A 20,189-nucleotide genomic window follows, 5' to 3' on the forward strand; every position below is an offset into this window, starting at 1 on the left:
AGATTTAGTATGAGCATGTCATCACCTTTATGACAGTAGACTTGTTTTCTTAAGGTGAGGTGTTACATGTCAATACAGCCATAGTAAAATTAACCAATTCTTACACAATATAGGGACAAAATTTTTCAAGAGATGAAACATTGACCAAATTCAGATCTAGACAACTAGTTCTTTGAATTAGATTTTTTATAAGGAAGCATTATTTAAAAAAAAATTCTCTTGGGTCCTCAAAGATAAATACATACACAGAAACTCTGCAAATATTAGACACTTTCATATCCACTTCCACCACCTACACACTCAACATCCTCACCAATGCACACAGTGGCAGCTGCTTGCTAAAGATTTTTTATAATGCTGCTTTTACAAGGAAAATTACATCAATATTCTCTACAACATCTTTTGAATACAGACATGATCTAGGTAGGAGTACAGCAGATGGAAAATCATCATAGATGTAGAAAAGAAGTGTTGTAAAGCAGATGGTGATCAGTTGTTCAAGTCAACTAAAATGAAGCACAATTTTCTTTGTATGAACAGTACTACCAAAAAATTCTAGTCATGAGGGCAGGAAGGGCTGAACCACACAGGAATTCTGTGAGTAGAGTAGGCTCAGTAGAGCCTTTCAAGAACAAATTAACATCTGCTGGAGTTGAAGGGTCTACCTTGGGTTAAGTCTTGCTTTAAGGAAAGAATTAGATGAAGTAGGCTTTCTGTCTATATTCTGATACTATTGTATCCACTCTGGTCTCATGGATCCAGCTTTTCTTTGTCAACTTGATGTGTTAGCTCCCAGGCTTTTAATGTCACCTGTGAATCTACAGCTCAGGAGTAATTAAATAAACAAAGAAAAAACAAAAGAAACCACCCTCCCCCCCCACCCCCCCCCGCCACCCCGCAGAAAACCCACCAAAACAAAAATAATAATAAAAAAAAATAATAAAAAAAACCCAAAAAACAAAAAACAAACTAACAAACAAAAAACCCACCACCAACAAAAACAAGAACTGGCTGCTGGAGATAAAAATCATGGAAATGGCGCAAGGGAAAAAAGGAGAGCAAGGAGTAAGCAAGGCAAAGATCTGAAGGACAACACAGAGATGAATGCCTAGTGCTTTAAGGTCATTCTTGAATTTGTTGACAGAAGAGATAGAGAGTACTGTGGACTGCTTCCCAAGACATAAGAATTGATTTCTCTTGTCAGCAGACTCACAACTTTGTGGAAGAGTTGTAGATGGGACAGAACCCAAGAGGGAGAGTAGCAGTCTCAGGATGGGAAGGTCTTTAGTCAGTAAAGACTTTGTACCTTTGGGTGATAGGTATTATTCACCCCCATTACAGGTGAGACAACTGAGAAGCAGAACTGCAGACTCCTGAGTATCAGAATCAGCTCCTACCCACTTTAAAGCCCAATTTCAAAATGTTTCTTCATTAACTATGAAATTGTATGTTAGCTCTTTGTCAGAAGGACACGTGGAAGAGAATCCTGGTTCTGATACAGCTCTCACCCCATAAAACCTGTTCTTGATCTCCAGTGTCAAGGGGGTGTCCAAGTTGCCACAACCAAATCTGCTCTGCAAGTTAGAGCAGACTCTGGTAAAGGAGCTGCAACTACTCCAGACCTGTGCTTATGTCTCAGTACTTGCATTAAACAGGAGGAATGGCTGGCAGTTGAATTGCCTGTCTCTGGCAAAACTTTGAAGGAAACAGCAAAACAGTCATTTGCATAGCTGTAAAAGACTTCAGACTGTTGAGTGATTGAAGGAAAAATGAAAATAAATATATTCACCATGAAACAAGGCAATTTGAATTCAGAGTACTTTTTATAACCATCTACAGAGTATTTAATGGGTATTAAATTGTAACTTGTCTAAGCACAAGCATAATTCTTAAATTCTATCATGGGTGTCTAACCACAGAAAAAAGGAAAAACATGAGTGTCCTCATAAAGTTGAAGCCTGTGGGTTTGGATTAAGAAAATGACATAATTTTTTTTTTTTTTAAGATCAAAAGTTCAGTCTGGTTTCTTTTGCAGATTCCCATGCCTCTGCTCTGCCAGGCTTTGACTGAAAGGGACAGTAGAAGTATCAAAATATCTTATATGTTCCTGTTCTTGCAGTATTTCTGGCCCAACCAAACCCAGAATTACACTGTTTTACTAACCACTGGCTTACTGAGATTAGTTCTTCCAGGATGGTTATTTAAGAGGTGTGACTGCCATATCCAGCCACGCAATGTTTACTTCCTCTGTCGACCCTCTTTCCCAGAGATTGCTGTCATTTCCCAGGGGCATGTATGCTCAGGATAGGGCAGTGCTTCATCAGCCTCCCTGAACCACACACAAGGCAGCTATTTTATTGCAGGGCCAGGCAAAAGGTTTCCTCCCATTTCTTTTTGTGCAGCCACACATTATACATCCTCTAATGTGGGGAAGAGCTGCAGACATGGATCAAAGCTGCTAATAGAATCATGGAATAAACAAGGCTTAATAGGCTAACTACTTCAAATGTGATTAAAGTTACAAGAAACCAATCCTTCTCCTTAACCAGGCCTGGCAGTTCCAGGTTAAAAACTGATTTTGTGAGGTTAGATGCTCTTCTTCCACATTAGTCTTGTTTCTGTGTTTTTCCCCTGTTCCCACAAGCTGCAATTTGCACATTTCCCAGCAGAGCCCTGCCAAGCCATCAAACAGACAAGCTGGCAACTTTAGGGACTGAGCAGCAGTTTCAAGCAGAAGAGAAGGAGCCAGTCAAAAGCTCAGCTCCCTTCCCCCACCAAGTAAGCCTCTGCTACAGTTCTGTAGGTCGCTGTATTTTTATTCACCTTTCATAACCAGTAATTTATCAAGTCTGCCTCTCCCTATTGCTTACAGACCTGTATATTTTATTAATTTAAAACACAGATGACACTAAACTTGGATACTGAATGAAATGGCAACTTTCTGCATATTCATTTCTGAAGTTATTTCACATATTAAAAATACAAAAAGGTTATTTTTTCATGTTAATTCAGTTATTTTGACCAAGGATCAGCTAAATGTAGGAGAAATTAACTACCATAGTGACAGATCACATAGGTGCTCATATTGAGTCATATCTGTAAAACATCCTGTGTGATTGTTATGTATTTGTAATCTGCCAGCAGTAAGCTCAAGACAGGAACAGACTTGCAACTGATGCCACCTGGAATACAATGAGATTAAATTGCTAAAGAGAAAAAGAAGGCTGTATTTAGGAGACGTTGCAACACCTGATGAATATTTAAAGCATCAATCATTCTCTGTATCAGTGAGGCTAAAAACATTTTCAAGGCCTGTAGAACCTGGCAAAGAGCAGCTTTCCTAAAAGGAAGAGTTAATAATGAAAAGAGACCTATGCAGAGGTCTGTGTAATCAAGAACACCACAGAGAAAGTGCAGGGGGATTGAGCCTGTCACAACACCAGAGCTAGGAGACTCAAATGAAATTAGCAGGTGTTAGGTTTAAAACAAAAAAAAAAAAAGAGGAAGTACCTTTTTTTAACCCATTACACTATGGAAATTGATTACCACAGGATGTTGCTGTTGCCAAAGCTTGTAGAGTTCCAAGAAGTGATTAGACAAGACAACAGGAGAAAAGCTAACAAAAGACTTTGGAGCACAGAGGCATGGTTGCAGTTGCAGGACATCCCTGAGCCATGCGAGGCAGGAGCAATAGAAATACGTGGCTACCCCATGCCTGCTCTTGTATCCTTCCTGACACGTGTGACCTCAGCTACCTCCAGAGACAGGACACTGCCCTGTGGGGTACTGTGTTCTGAGCCAGCCAGCCATTCTTACACACCAGTACTGACCAGCAGCCAAAGTGCCAGATCCAGCCAGTAACGCACTTCCACGTGGCCTGCTCTCTTCTCCCAGAAGAGTCCAGCGAAAGCCGCTCAGGATGCAGGTGCCACCCAGATGGCTCAGCTCCTCTCACTCGCAACCCAGTGCAGAGATAAAGGGTGGTGGCTGCTGGCAGTGCAGTCTCTGCCAAACAGACACACAGCTCCCCCAACTCCCTCAAAGCAGCAGCCTGCCAGGCTTCCATCCCATCTCCAGCTCCTTCAGGGAAAAAGGAACCACCTCGAAGGGTTTGCTCAAGGCAGGACTGGGAGAACCATTTAATGTGTGTGGGAAAGGAGAGATACTTTGGGCAGACCAGTTTGAGCACTGATAGTGTGAGAGAGCACAGGGGACAGGTGTCCCTTCAGCCTAGACAGCTACAGTGAACACTGTAGCATTTTCAGCCTCATCATCCATTGAAAGATGTCATAAAACCAAAATACAAACCTAAAAGCCTTGGCATCTCTTTTCTACTCTCCTGGGAAATCCACCAAAGGCAATGGCAGCTCTGTTGTCAGCTGCCGGGGTGTAGGATCAGACAAAAAAATGAAAGGCTGATGGTAAAGGTTTATTCCCCTCTGTTTATCATATTTTTTCCTCATGTTTCAGGATAAAATTACTTAGAAAATATTTATTAATCTGATGTATTAATCAAAGTAAAATCTCTACTCCAGCTCCCAAATATAGACATGTGATCTCCTTATTCAGCATAGAATCTATGATTCTGAGGTCTTCAGAAGGCAAAAGCCAGAAATATCCTGTAAAGCATAAGGTACATTGGAATATATAGAATTTTGAATATATATAGAAGATGGTGTTAATATTCAAGGAACCTAAGAAGCATGAGTTCATCCTTAAGTATTCCAAAACCTGATCGATGTTCATTTATGAATGCATGTATAATGTATATATCTCAGTCACAAGTTCATGGGTTACATGCCTATAAAGAAATCTGTGAAAACTTAAACAAGAAGCTGTCATCTCATCACCCTTGAAAAGCTGAGACAGCAGAGAAAGGCACTTTGCTAATGGAGATCTGGTTCTATTTTTGCTTTGTACTTAATGATTTTCCTTCTACCTTTTAGTTAATTCAGCTGCTTTGCAATTTAAAAATAAGTATAACGCAGCAGAATAAAATATTTTGTGTTTCTAATGATCCTTTGAGAAAAATGGATCAGAACCTTCTTATAGCCTCCCTCCAGACATTATTGCCTTTTTAAGAAGTCGTGGTTGTTTTTTCTTGTCTGCTCTGTTTTCACAAGATCAAGTATCTTTATTTGGGCAGCAGAAATTAAGCAATTGTGAACAACTTAATAATGGACACATACATGTAACCAATATATTTTGGACACATACATGTAACCAATCTTCAGCAAACACTACACTATCTCCTCCAGAAAAAACAAAAAGTAATGATAAAAAGGACACGTGCTTCACTTTTTCTTGAGAAGAAACCCCTTAACTTCTTAAAGCATTAAACATGTCATCTCTTTAAAATACAGCCAGGTGTATAAATCACTGAACAAAGGAAGGGCTCTTAAGAAACCTGAAAGGTATCAACATTTGCTGCCAAGGATATGTCTTTTTTTCTAAACTCTTTGAACCATCTTTTTTATTTTTATCCTCTCATTTTCCCCTTTTTCTTCTCAATATTTGATGAACCCGATTCCTGTCCCTCCAGAGGGCAACAAAGAGCTTCCTTGCTGGTCAAATGGTTTGTTTGTCACCCTGATGAAATACTATAGCCAATTATAGCATCCTACGAGGTGCTGGCGAGAGCCCAAGAGCCACCCCGAAGCTCTGAGCTGACCCATCATCCCTCAGAACATGCTGCTGCTGCCCAGCCGTGGGTGCACTTCTCCAGCCAGCTGTCCTGGTGGCCAGGCTGCACACCAAAGCCCTGGTCATGCTGCCTTATCAGCCCACGTGTCTCCCGGCAAAATGTGTAAACACTGCAGTAAAGGAGAGTAGGCAAGAAAGATAGATCTGTACTCATTCAAAACATCATACAAGGTTTTGAAGGTAGTTTGTCATTATTTTTTCACTCTTCTCTAATGCAGTTATAATACTGGGCTTTTAGAAATCTTGAACCAATGAAGCAATTTGGCTTTGGAGGAGTAGAAACACTGATTTAGTAAAAACACAAAATAATATATGAATTAAAGACAGACATAGAAACCACTTTCAGATTCTACATTTTCCTTGTTTTGCAGGAAGTGTTAGAATGCTTGAAATATTTAAGTATGTTGTAGCTCAAGCTGCACTCTGCCACATACAGAATATTTATTCTTACCCACATTTCCTCTCCCTTATCTATAGGGCTGACTACCAGTTCCTGTAAATGTCTGTGTGTGTATTTGTGTGCAAGTACACCAGAGTAGGGAAGAGGAGCCTTCACACTGCCAGTGTGGCAACTTCCAGAGTGCCACATGCATTATGGCTTGCAGCACAGACCATGCCCACAGGCTGACAGGTTCCATCCTGTATCTCTTCCTTATAATGAACCCCTGAGAACACTGAGAAACATTCAGGCAGCAGGAACAGCAGCAGGAATCCACATCCCAGCTGCATAAATCAGGGCTATCACTCATCAGGTAAAGGCTTAGACTGGCAACTTGGGGAGATGTTAAGGAAAACACAGCTGAGCCCTAAATAGCAGGTAAAGAAAAACCTGACAGAAAAACCTCACAGCTTGCGTGAGCTGTGCTCCCTGGGTACATTCAGCTGGGTGCAGGTATGAATGCATGCATGAATCCCAACCACGATACTCCTCCACATTACCCAAATACCTCCCATCTGCAGAGCCTTGTTACTGAACAGCAAGCCAAGAGCCCCATGATAAATAACTCCCTATCACATCTGGAGCCTTGCTCAGATCTTGGAGCTGAGATGGTCTAAGCCTAAGTGCAAGAAAGTAGGGAGGATGAAACAGCACCTACCAAGAGAAAAACTGAAAGAATTGGGTGGGGAAAACCAGGAACACACCAAACTTTTTTGGCCATACCAGACTTTTTCCAGGCCTGAAACTGTCTGGGAGAGCTCTTCCCACATTTCCACAGGAAGAAAGGGTTTTATTCAAGCAGATTTAGTACGCTGTGAATACAACCACTCCCTCAAGTGACTCAGACTTTCACATGTCATACAACCTACATGCTTTCAAATTCAGGGTCTAAAACATGTTTAGAAACTTCAGGGCCTGGGAAAAAAAAATCCTGGAAATGCATACAGAAAAAATTAATGTTGGGAGGGTTTTTTTTTTAACTTGGGTCTGGTAGGGAAAAATTGGAGGAAGAAAAAAAGGAGTCTTTAATGCCCAATACTCTGTCTCAGAATGAACAGTCAAAGAATGTTTAAAGTAATGTTTACAATGGTACTGGAATTTTTCCCTAAATGGATATTTTGTATGAATATCTCCTTCCATCCCCTCACCCTCCATAATTTCCAAGGAAAATATTTGTTTTTCAAACTTGCTACATTTCCAAAATTTTTTGCATCTATAGTGAGATTAGGGCTGGGGCAAAGATCTGGGCCAGTAAGGTAGGATAAAATATGGCAGACATGTTGTAAAATGCAGTTTTTAAAATAGAAACTTGAGTCTAAGTTTCTGGCTGTTACAGACATGAGATCCTGACTAGACTTGAGGAATGGTTTATTCCTGGAAACTCTGTGAGGTTGACAGCCTGTGCAAGTGTGGATGACCTGACTAATTCTGAAGCACACAAGCATCTTTTTGTAACTAACAGTCCAATGGTTCCTTATCATTCAGAGAAAAGGAATAAAATAGGATATAGTTTTAAAATTAGGCCAGAGTGTGTCAAAAGGTTGCTGGACCCAGACAAGGACTAGAGGAGGCAGTGTCTGGGCTCAAGTAGAGAGAAATTCTCTCTTGAGAAAGGATACCTATGTTCATCTTTGCTTCTGGAATTGAGCTTTCCTTATCTGTATTATAGAGCTGCAAGCTCACTGGGTTTCTCTTTGAAAGCAATGAGTTCTTTTTTCATGTAGAAGCCACCACCAGTCTTGCTCTCTCTTTTCAAGATTTAATTGTTATTTCCTATTACAGAGATGTATCAACAGGCAGCAAATACACTCAAGTGTGTAGGGAAACACCATCTTCAGCATTTTTTTACAACCACTATTATTGAAAAGCAAGGTGCCTACATAATTTTTTTAATATATTAATACTTTGTAAATTACTAGGTATTTTTAAATAGCTAAATCAGCACACATTTTTGTTCTTAAAGAAATGAAGTTTCATTTTCATAAAGACAAATATTTTAAATTTGCCTCAAATTTCAGGGTTTTCCTTTCCTGTAAGGAAAAAGAAAGCCCTCTGACATTTCTCTTTTCCTTAAAAAGAGATGTGGATGTTCTGCCTTTCTTACAGCCATATTTGCATAACTCAGGTTGACCTGTGATAGCTGTCTGTGTTCTCACAGTAAACATAATGTCTCAAAGAAACAGTGGGTTCTTTAGCCCAGGATATGATCCCACATCCAGCTTCTTTCAGCCACAGATCCAAATTTGTTAGGTGCATATTTGCCCTCTGTAAATAATGAAAAGGCTAATTATGGTTCTCTACCAGGTGTGATTCAGAAAAGCCTTTCCTAACATAAACTCCCTCTAAGGAACCAGCTGACTTCAAGAAAGTGTTTTTGGAAACTCAATTAGGAGCATGTCTCGTGTTTTAATAGTGAGGTCAGACCTTGGAAAAAATTGTATTCATGCGATTTAACACCAAGACTACATAATTTTATAGAGTGTAACAATTGTGTTGCTTCTTAAGTTCATCTAGATGATTACCACAAGTAAAAAGCAGGAAAGAAAAGCTGGCACAGAATAGGTGTACTAAGGGTAGGAATTAGCCAGTGGCAGTGCTTATTGATAGGCATTTATCTGTATCTTCCTTGCACATTTCTTCCTCCAGAGGCAAAATTATGTAATGTTCCTCCTTACACAGCTGCACAGTTTGCTTTTCACTTTGCACCATGCATTTTTCATGAATATCAACTTCTTATACCTCTTCATACCTACAGGTCTGTGGCTCCAGAGTATTTAGAAAGATATGACAACAGTAAGTTAAACTCTGTTAATATCCATGCAGCCTCAGAAATTTGCTCTGGGAAGTCCCATACTGGCACTGAGCTGAGCAGTATCTCAGTTATATCCTCAGGTAACTCAGGGTAAAGGCTAGGAATAACTCCTTGGTGCACACAAACAATTTTACAATTGGCACTCAGTTACAATACTCACAATTTTCCCCATTATTTGCTTAGGTACTGGAATTGTGCTGTGGATTATCTGCTCAAAATACCTATGCAAACACATCTCAGCCTGCTCCAGTTCTCCTCTGTTTTCCATTACAGCTCAGGAAATAGCTGGGAGAGGAAACTTAATTTCAAATATTTGTATAATACAAAGCTAATTTCTCAGTGAAGGTTTCTACAAATCTTTCATGATTATTTCACACAAATCCATGCAGGTTCAAGTTCCCCAAAAAATCCACAGAATAAAATACTTCCTACCTCATTCACCCTCAAAAAATTTGAGCTGTGCTGTAACTCAACTGCAGACTTTATCAATTACATCAGAGAATTTAATCTCTGAGTTTAAAATTCACAGTTCTCAGTGGGAATAGTTACATAAATCACACTTGTTTGATTTCATTCCTTATTGCACAATATAGCAGTGTGACCATAACAGAGTGACATTTTCATGTTACACCCAGATATGGATTTTAAAATTTCTTTTCTATTGGCTTATTACTTTGGCCACTAAAAGAGGGAAGGAAACAATATTATATAATTAAAAAACACAATGTAGATATTTAAATGGAAAAAAAAAATAAATTTTAAAATTGGAATATCCTAAATGTAACAACAGCTAATTTATACAACAAATGCCATGGGTCTTTAAACTATGCTGAATGGCTTCTTGAAAATATGTACCAAGGGTGAGACCTATTGATTACTCAATATAACTGCATCAGTAGAAGAAGGGAGGTACAACTAAGTCCAGGTAAACATGCACGGATCTCTGTACCTCTAAAGAGCTTGGCAGGAGGTTACAGCTCTGGATCCATCCAAATATCCTTTTTTTCAAACACAACTTATGTGTTTCTACCTAATTCATAGGGGTCTTGAACTCCCACAAAACCAAACCAACCTCACAAACACACTCCTGCTCTTCATGAAACAACTCCGAAATATTACAGGAGCCATCAGGAATGGCATCCTGATGGGTTTTAGTCAAGATTCATTTTGGCAAAAGATTTCTAGCAGCATGCTGCAGGTTTAAATTTCCCTGGATATCTGCCCTGGTCTCCTTGGAGCTGTGCCTAAATGTCTAACTACAACCAGGTACAGAGGAGAATGAATTTGCTTTTTCTGGCCCAGAAGGCTCTCACTGGGGAGGGGAGGAGCAGGGAGCTGGTGAGCCCCGGGGGGGGTAGTTTCAGAAGTAGAGTCCTTTCCAGAGCTAGCCTTGCCAGCCTCAGGCGCTGAAATATTTTTGGGATGTGGGTTTAGTTTTCCTGCTCGTTCATAGGAGAGGTCTGAGACGCACAGCTGTTTCATTGGCCTGTCGGTCTGCTCCTGTCCTTCATGCTGTCTGGCACGGCGTGCATCCGTTTGAGCCATGGAAAGAGCAAGTATATCACATGGCTTGAGCCAGGAGCTGCAGTTTATCATCAGTTTACATCGGTACCAATTACTAGACTGGGAAAAGCAGTGGAAAATCAGGCCTTTCGTTGAAATACTCAGGTGGTACGGGTAGTGCACACAAAGTGTTCTGAAGCTGCTTCTGTCTGTCTGCTGGTTTGTCTGTCTGTCACAAGCCCACTCCCTCATTTCAGTACGTCAGTGAACTACTGGACTTTATGGATGGTATTTATTTTAATAATGCTGGGTGAAAACCAGGAAAAATACATGTTTCCTCAGAGGAAGCACATGCATCTGAGTTGCAAAAACAACCTATTTTTCTTGGGGAGAGAAAAAAGATAGAAAAAGAAAAAAATCCCAGGAAGTGGTTAACATAAATAAAGCAAAAATAATTTGAGAATGAAATATTGAGCGATACTGGAGTCATTAGCAAAACTAAAACTTTTAATGCCTTGGACTTGAGACCCATCTCAGCAGGGACCCTCATCCTGAAAGTCCATGCTGCTGTTCTTCTCAAAGAATATAAAAAACTCAGAGGAAAGGGCTACTGCAGTTATGCTTGAAAAAAAACTAATCTTCTGTGGTACTTCACCGTACCACAGTATATTATAACTTTACCTATTAGCAAATAGTGTGCCAATGACAATTACTGTGCTAATGACAAGCCAGACCTGCAGCATGAACAGGAGCCACTTATTTTTGAGGGAGAATAACACTTTTTTACTCCCAACCTCTAACCTCCTGTGTGCTCTACTCTAATGAAAGGTCAGAGGTTAGGACTTTATTTTCCTCCAGACCATGAATGCAAAATAGTGCCAGCATGAACAGTTCAATGACCCCTATGTGTTCTGAAGGCACCGAAAAATGAAAACAAATGTTAATCTGAAGCCTGACTCAGACTCTCTTTGCTGATCTATACTTAGGGAGCACATTAGGGCCACTTACGAAATGAGGCTGAGGAGTGATCTCTGACCCTGCTCCATTTTCAGATGGCCGTGCTCCATTTGCTGGGGCCTGGTGCTGCTGCTGGCCTTGAGTGCAGGGCTCCTGCTCCTTCTCCTTCCCCTGTGGTGCCCACTGCTTCCCAAGTGCAGTTTACATAAGCCAGAGCCATCGCCAGCACACATCAATGGCAGTGCTCCAATTTAAGAGTAGATGGCTGGAGTAGGTGTTATTAGTACCCTGTGTCAAGCTGTGATTGCTCACATATGGCTGCAGGCTGAATAGCACTTTTGATTCAGGACAGAGAAAGAAAAAGTTGGTGGTAAGGAAAAAAAAAAAGGAAGATGAAACAGTCTTGAACTTACCATTTTCTGTTTTGAGCTGGTTGGATTAGAAATCCTCCTCTGGATTCCTAGGTGGTCCTGGTCTTAAAGTCCTAGTCCTATGACATTGAAGCCACATATTCAATAGCAAAATAGTTTGCAACAGGCTTCTTATGAATAACACATTCTTCATGGTAGTGTGACAAAAGCCAGAGAAATATTTTCTCTATAAAATTATTTTTAAACAAGAGTGAGGTTCTTGAATTTTATCTCATCATTCTGAGACAGACACATTTCATTCCTTCTTTTTTTCTTCACCCTACACTTTTTCCAGTTCAGTGTCTCTAATGCAAATAAGAACCAGAGGTTTAAGTCTGCATTGTTTAGATCTGACGATTACTGTTGGCCTACAAATGTGAGCTGTGTGAGGATTATTAGAGTTTGCTTTATTTTTTTTTTCTCTTTTTCTGGAAAAATCTTTTGAAGTAAAAGTCATATATGTCACATCAGTATCTATTTGAATATTTCTTGCTGCAGAATGACCTAAAAAGCACATATTGTGCATATACAGTGTTGTGCAAGAGAAAAAAAAAAAGAAGATATGAGACATAGTTAGTTCTATTAAAGTTTGCATAGATAAATTAACAATTGGATAAAATTGTCCTTTGAAACAGCCCTGTCTCAAAACAGAAAAAAAACCAATGAACACTTTGCTTGGGATGTGCTGAACATATGTCTAGGCTTATAGGTACATAAAGCCCTGGAATACTAATATATTGTAATTCCCTACTTCTGCATTTAAAAGTGCTGTGCAATTTTCTCTGTTTCAGCAGGGCTCTTCAAGTGAAGACTGAGCACTAGGGTTCAGAAATCACTAGATGTTCTCTTTCATTAAACAGCAGATGTTCACAAATTTCCTGCATAGTTCAAGTGCAATTAGTTTCAACTGGTTTTAAAGAGCAAGATTTCATATATTATTTTGGGGACATCACCTAGCATTGTACTTGAAACAGTAAAACTGATTGCCCACTTCAGCTTTTGCCAACTTTTATTACAGGCTTCAAAATAAAACTAAGTCAAACGAGAATATCGAGAGGTAGTGGTTAACACATTTATTGAGAATAACCAAAAAATCATACATTGTTATTACTCATAATTTTTGTATCAGTTAGATGGGTCTGGCATACGTAGGCCGAGTTATTCAGAAGGCCAAGTCTTTTACACTGTGATGGATACATGAATTGCCTGGTACTACAAAGTCAGCATTTACTATAAGCTCTTAACGTACTGTCATCAGATTCTCAAGAAAAAGACACTGCAAGCTCTTAATGGTGATGACTATAAGTGGGTTGATTAGGTGTATATAGGTAAATATACATCTGTATATTTACCTTTAAGCTATAACAATTAGTTAATCTGAGGAGGAAAAATCTCATGTGAGGGAAGGAAGGGAAACTGTGACAATGACATCTATAGGAGCTGTGGATCACCAGTGTTGCAGGAAGACACACCATTTCAGTTGAAGGATATAAAAAACCATGTCTTTGAGTTCCCCATTTTGTTGTCTTTATTCATGTTTCAAAATCCATCAGTACTTTTCCACAGATATAGCTCAACAGTAAACAACATTAGTCTCAAAAATTCCCCTCCTATCCCTGAATCCTGAGTGGTCTCACCCAGAAATCCAGGAGCTGAACTGAAGGCTGGTAGGCAAATGTATGGAAGAGTCACTCTTTTTCTGTAAAATCCTAAATATTGAAGTATTTGATTTAACATGTCTTGCTTTAGGCTAATTTAATTTATTGATGTAATGTTGAAAGGGAGGTGGGATGTCAAGTGGTATTTTGCAGAGCTGTTCAGGAGAAAAATCTCTTCCCTTGAGTGCTTCATGTCTAAATTTATGGAATCTTTTAAAACCTGTTTCATTCTGACTTGATTCTAGTTTTTGCATGTCTCCTTTTTCCTTTACCTTTGCTTTCCTTTTGGGTATTCATAAAGCAAAATGTCTTGCACAGATATAGCCTTGTTCTTGTTATCTTCAAAGTCTTCCCTAGGTTTGAGCCTGGATAGCAACTATTTCTGTAATCTGTATAAATTATCTATACATTTATGTAACTTTTATAAGTATTTCTCTAACAACACACAAGGATACATACCATTACAATAATCTAAAGTTTCATTAGTACCACAAAAGAATATAAAACCATATATAAATGTGGGCCCTTTATTCCGAGACATCTCACCTTCTGTTGTGGTTTTGGATGGGAGGACAGTGCAAGGGGACCTGGATGCGAAAAGGGGACTTCCCCCAAAAAATTAGCTAGCTTTAATTACCAGGATAGTGCTTTCCTTATATATAGAGATATTGCATGCTTAAATTATCACTTTTCTGTGAAATATTCTCTTCTGTTTAATCTAGTCTGAACAGATTTTGGTGTTCTTTCCTTGGATAATAATCTTAATAGGAATCTGAATTGCCCCTTCAGCAAAGCTATAAAAACATTGTACTACTGTTTTACTCTTTCTCAGGGCCAATTTTTTAATTTGAGTCTAGAAAGCCTTTTCGGGGGGCTACTGTCTGAAGGGACCTCTACAGATTGCTTATCACTTTCTGTCCTCACCAGATTTCCCTGTAGAAACAACACACAGAAGCAAGATGGCGCAGGAAGTCCTACACAGCTGGTAGCCATCAACTGAGAAGCCAAATCCAGAAAACTAGAGGTCAAAGTGAATGAAGGAGAAAATTCTGGGAGCAAAACCATGTTTCTTGCTGCCTCCCCTCCAAGCCCATTGGCTGATTAATACAATCTCCTTTCCAAAACCACCTGACAAAACTGAGAAGACAGAGCTATGAATCCTGCTTCCTAGGACACACAGCAGCTTTTGAATGAAAGGGAAAGAGGGTGACTTCCTGAAGGGTGAGAAGATTTACTTTTCATTCCTATGACTAAAGTGTTTCATATGTTGTCAGTTTTCATCTCATTTTGCACCTGTCATAAATACTCTGTCTTTCCTCTGAGTATAAAAGAAAACATAGTGTTGTATTGAACTAAATACATAGTGGTCATGGAGAGGAAGATATAAGCATAATAGAAACAGACCATCAGAAACAAATTTTTAAAATAATGCAAAGATGAGAAAAAAAAATAGGAAAAGGAAGAAAATGTGCACTATGTTCCCTACCTTTAAAAACAGACAACTTCCATACTGAGCATCAATTCCTAGAAAATTATTGATCCTACAACAGCAACAGTGTTTTTCTTCAGAAAGATTTCAGAAAGTTTGTTGAATGAGCTATGGGTGTGAAATTTATGTAAGCTATTTGGAACAGCAACTATCTTTATGCATTGTAAAATAGCTAGCACAAGATATTTTTAAATGTCTAGCCAGATAAATGGAGTTATTGGGTTGTGTAATCTAAAATGCAAATAACACTAGCAAAAATAATAATAAATATCTCTGTACTTAACAGGAATTTAACTCTGAATCAGAAGTGTTTTCTCTTAATTTTTTAAAAAGCTGTTGCATGTTCATCCAGCCAAACAAACAAGGTATACTGGACCTCAAAGCTCTAAGTTTTAAAAGTCAGATTGAATGGGGCTCTGAGAAACATGATCTAGGGGAAGATGTCCCTGCTTATGGCAGGGGGGTGTTGGAACTAGATGATCTTTAGGTTCCCTTCCAATTCCAACCATTCTGTGAGACTTTGAATCTATAAATCTCTAGAGAAGAAGTGCACTGCATCCTGGAAGACTGAGATATAAAACCAACAGGAGCCAAGGACCTGCCAGCAGTTTCCCAGCCTTCCCATGCATCACTGAGCCTGTCTCTGCAACCTCGACAGCAAGCTTGATGTTGGAGCTTGCCTCTCCACAAACCACTACCAGGTGTCTACCAGGCTGGAAGAAAAGTTCTACCAACACTTTTTGTCCCAGGAATTATAGAAATCACGATCCAGTGAAGATGGCAAAACAATATATGGCATATCCTAGTGAAATGCAGGAAACAGAGATGTGTGTCCATGTATGTATCATTGAGAACACTGATGATACATACAGTCTTAGAAGGAAAATGGACTATAGAAACAGTGATAGCAGCAACTATAGATGAGTAAAGACAATAGTTAGCAATAATTTTTCCAAAACAAATAGATGCACTAAGAATTCACTCAAAACACCCAGTCAGGTCTCTGGGCTGTCTGTTTCTCATTTTCTCTCCTGGTCCTCATGTTAACATTGATTTCTGTTAATTTAATTCCTAAAGTGTCTCAGCTGAGCTCATTTGTAATACTATCACATATTCCATAACAAATAATTGCCTTTGTTTACATGACACTCTTTTCTCGTGAAGTGGCCTTGCAGGTGAGTGACAAAGCTGAATGTAAACCTCACATGTGCTAGCTCCAGCTCCTGTGGACTTAAGCCTGTCTTACTTTCTTCTGACTCATCAATCTACCTGAATGGAAAAAATCCCACCCTAGCAACATGCTAAAAGGAAGGGTGACAGTCCTCTCTGCTTGCTTCCCTGATTGCAATACCCACCTGAGGCAAATGCAGTTGTGTAAGTTGGCACAATGCACACAAGCTCCTATTTGCTCACATTGCCACACATCTGCTCACAATGGGCAGCCAGGCAGACCGGTGGAATCACTTCATGACCACAGAGCTGACAAAAACTCTGGGTCTGGAAAGATGGCCTCACGTTTTCCAGACTCCCATCCCAGGGAACAGGAGCAGGGGCCAACATCCCAAGATTCAACTGCAGCTAAAGACCGATGAGTTCTCCAGAAAATGCAAATTTGCCAAAAAATATTATTACATGGGTATGAATGAAAAGATAACTCTAGATGAAAGAATAAATTATAGGAAGCAGAGTTTTCCATGTTAACAGGACTCATTTCTAAAAGGTTAAAATGACATTTTTTTCACATAGCTCTCACTGTGGCATTTTAATAAAGCTGGTGTGAGTTGCTTCTGTCTTGGCAGATGCTCAGCAGCTCTCATTTTCCTCTCCTTGCTCTGTCAGCAGCATCTGGCTGCAGTGTTTCCACCTCTACAGCTGTTTCTCAGCTGTGCATACAGACAGGTAGGCCGAGGGGGTGACACACAGCCATGGGGGAACAAGGCAAGAGAGGGAAATGCCAGATGGAGAAGACGTTATGAGGGGCCTAGGAGTCATTTCCAACCCTGAGGAAGGGCTAAGGCTCAGGTTTGCCAGCACTCTGTCAGGTGCTGGTGGCAGGACAAAGAGGTCAGTGTTGTGCACATCTGCCTCTGTGACTTAGACCAGAGGATGTGGTGGGCCAGCAGGGTAATGGTAGCATCAAGGGCAGTCCCTGTGCCTCTGCTCAGTGTTTTCCTTCTTTCTGTGAAACAACTGCTCGTAATCTGTTCATAAAAATCCCAGCTGCCAACTGGGAGAAGCTTTAAAGTGAAACACCTGCTCACTATTAGATGCAGGGGCACTGACTCCTCCATGGTCCATATGAGGTGTTCAACTCCAGGTCGAGCTGGAAGAGCAGATGGATGAACATGACTCTGTGATATTCCCCTGCCTCCATCTCTGAATGGCCTTTCCCTGTTCTTCCTCAAATTTCTCAGTCTTTTTTCTGTCTCTCTACCTCACACAATGGCAGTAGAGCTGAGGCCCAGTGAAATGCTTTTACATGTTCTTAGTCTGGGTGATTGTGTTTCTCCAAAGCACAGCAAGGGCTTCACGGATCTTATCCTGCATGCAGCTGTCACTGCTCCAGAAAGAGGCAAGCAGAAATTAGCTGCTGCTGCTGCTGCTTACTTGGATGCAAGGGTTGGTAAAATTCCTCTTTACCAGATCAGCTTTTTGAGAGATTTCTAGCAAGCCAAACCAAGGCAATTTCTTTCTGAGCAGGATTTCTTTCCACCTTCTTAAGACTCACAGTCTTCTTGTGCTGCTGTTGGCTGGCATTAATCTTAAAACATACAGTATTAGGAGCTATGCAGTGCCCATATGTTTCCTTTTTAGAACAGCTCATGATATAAAAAATATTCTTAGTTCAGACATGAAAATAGACCAGACAAGCATATAGACAAGTCTTCCATTGATCAGAGGAAATATGAATATCAGGATAAAAGGAGAAGAAAGCTGCTTTAAATGCTCCTGAGTCCAGCAAGGTGTCTTTCAGAGGATCAGGAGCACAAGTGCAGTTCCTCAATTTCCAGCCTTTTGTGCTGCTGACTCACCGCCTCCAGGAGTCACTTCAGTTCCTGGTTCCCCAGTTCCTCAGGGATCCAGAGGTATGTCAAGGAAAACGAGAAGGAACCAGCTTTTTTGCCCCTTATCCCCAGCAGTTCCCCCTATGTCACTAAAGAACACCACACGTCCTGCTTAAACTCTTAGCCCTTTCCAAAACTCCCACCAGACAGGATGACTTTGCATTGCCTCCTATTCAGTCTAGTGGGTATATATCACTCTTTGGCCTTATGCCTGGCTTTTTATGCTTAGTTTTTTTCAGCTGTGGTGTGATTGCTGGGGTAGCCGTGGGATGTTGGCATGGAAAGAATAAAAATTTTGAAATCTACTTGACAAGCATATTCCAAAGAAGAACTTTGGAAATCTATGTTTTGTTTTTATGTCTATACATTAAATTAATCTCTCCAGTAAGCCAGGTTTGCTCAAGAACGTGATTTTTGAGGAGTGGCAATTAAAATTCCTTATGTACTTTCCACCCTTAGAGCTGAGGCCAATGCATCTCAAAAAATAAAAGTAAACTACAAACACATGTGAACTCTGTCAGCATCTGATCACCTGACTTGAATCAATTGATATTTACTTATCTGAAACCTGTTTTTCAAAAGTTTTGACTGGCACAAGCATTCTCTCTGATCTCTTTATAGATATACCTACCAGAAATCAGGCAGATGGAGTGGGGAAATCAATTTTTGCTCCAACAGTTGCCATACAGGTTCTTTTTTTCCTAGGAAACCTTTCTAAAAGTCTCCATGAACTACTTGGAAAAGAGTCATTAGTGGAGGTGAAGAGAAAAGAAACAGACTTTCATTGCTTTTAATGGAATGGTTAGAAAAACAAGTATGAACCTTTTCTCCAGCCCTTGTGTCCTATTCCTTTTATTGGCTTTTTGCAGTCTTGGGCTGTCTATATGCAGTATAACCATTTGAATAGGGCCCCGGGGGTCCATGAGTTTAGTCAAGCACTTATATCAGACTTTAAAGGACTTCTTCTTTTTTTTCCTGATAGCAGAAGATTTCCACATGATTTGAGGTTTAGAGTGTCATTTTTTAATTGTTTGGTTTTGGATTTTTTTTAACATGAGCTGCCTGTTAAAAGGCTGATATTCAGCCACCTAACCCTCTTAGGCTTCCTTGAAAATCCCACCCTCAGCCAGATAAAGCATGGTATTTTAGCTGAGGAATGAAGTTAGCATTCGCATGGATGTCTGATCCTATGTTTTGTTATTAGAAGACAGAGGGGGACTGGAAAGCAGAATAATTAACTATGCAACTTTCTCATTCTGTTAAACAACGATTGATGCCAATAACAGAGGCAACAAAATAAGGTCAGAGCAGAAATGAGTCTCTAAAAGACAGCTGCTGGGATATGAGCCATTTGCTTCCTACATTTAAAATGAAAGACCTGAATGCCCTACTTGATCTCTGTGAGAAATGGAAGTAGAATCAAAATGGGGGGAAGTAGGGCCATGCTAAACAAGAGGCACAGCTCTTTTCTTTTCTTTTCTTTTCTTTTCTTTTCTTTTCTTTTCTTTTCTTTTCTTTTCTTTTCTTTTCTTTTCTTTTCTTTTCTTTTCTTTTCTTTTCTTTTCTTTTCTTTTTTTATTTTTGTACATTGCAGAAGACACTCCTACTCTGAGAAATATGTTTTAGCTTTTCTAGGCTGGTATGTTCAGCACACTTTGAAGAGCTACGAGATGAAAAAGTATGTGAGATGGGAAAAAATGCAGCTATGTCTAAAAATAATTCTAAATATGTAAGTTCACAGTCTCCATTATAATCTTCAGTTTTATTTCAAGGATTGCAAACATGAGTTTAAGAAAACTTGTTTGTACATAAGAAGTAGTATAAATATGCCTATAAAATAACCTTTAATCTGTCACGAATCCTACTGAAAACTATGTGTGAGAGTAAATATACATACATATATATGTGTGTGTGAGAGTGTGTATATATATATATATATACACTCTACATGAGAGAATGTATATATATATATATATATGTATATACACACATGCACATACAGGTGTGGAAGAGGGGAGGATATTCAGACACAACAATGGAGAAGTATCAGGACTTTTTTCCCCTTGTCAATACACTCCTGTCTGGGAGGGAAGCTAGCAGCTGTTTAGCAGTGTGATATTACTAATATGAGCACCTTACACATCACAGGCATG

General features: G+C 39.7%; 2 long non-coding RNA genes across 2 annotated transcripts in view; one reads left to right on the plus strand and one right to left on the minus strand.

Moving 5' to 3' along the window:
- The window catches only part of LOC135302208 (uncharacterized), a 161,632-nt gene extending 146,378 nt beyond the window's left edge, over nt 1-15,254 (plus strand). The window contains exon 3 of the long non-coding RNA XR_010363912.1: nt 14,410-15,254. This is a non-coding gene — a long non-coding RNA (uncharacterized LOC135302208). The remainder of the gene's footprint in view (nt 1-14,409) is intronic.
- The window catches only part of LOC135302200 (uncharacterized), a 71,750-nt gene that overhangs the window by 21,069 nt on the left and 30,492 nt on the right, over nt 1-20,189 (minus strand). The gene's annotated exons all lie outside the window — the stretch shown is intronic.

The sequence above is a fragment of the Passer domesticus genome, chromosome 1 (assembly GCF_036417665.1).
Source record: "Passer domesticus isolate bPasDom1 chromosome 1, bPasDom1.hap1, whole genome shotgun sequence".
NCBI classification, from domain to species: domain Eukaryota; kingdom Metazoa; phylum Chordata; class Aves; order Passeriformes; family Passeridae; genus Passer; species Passer domesticus.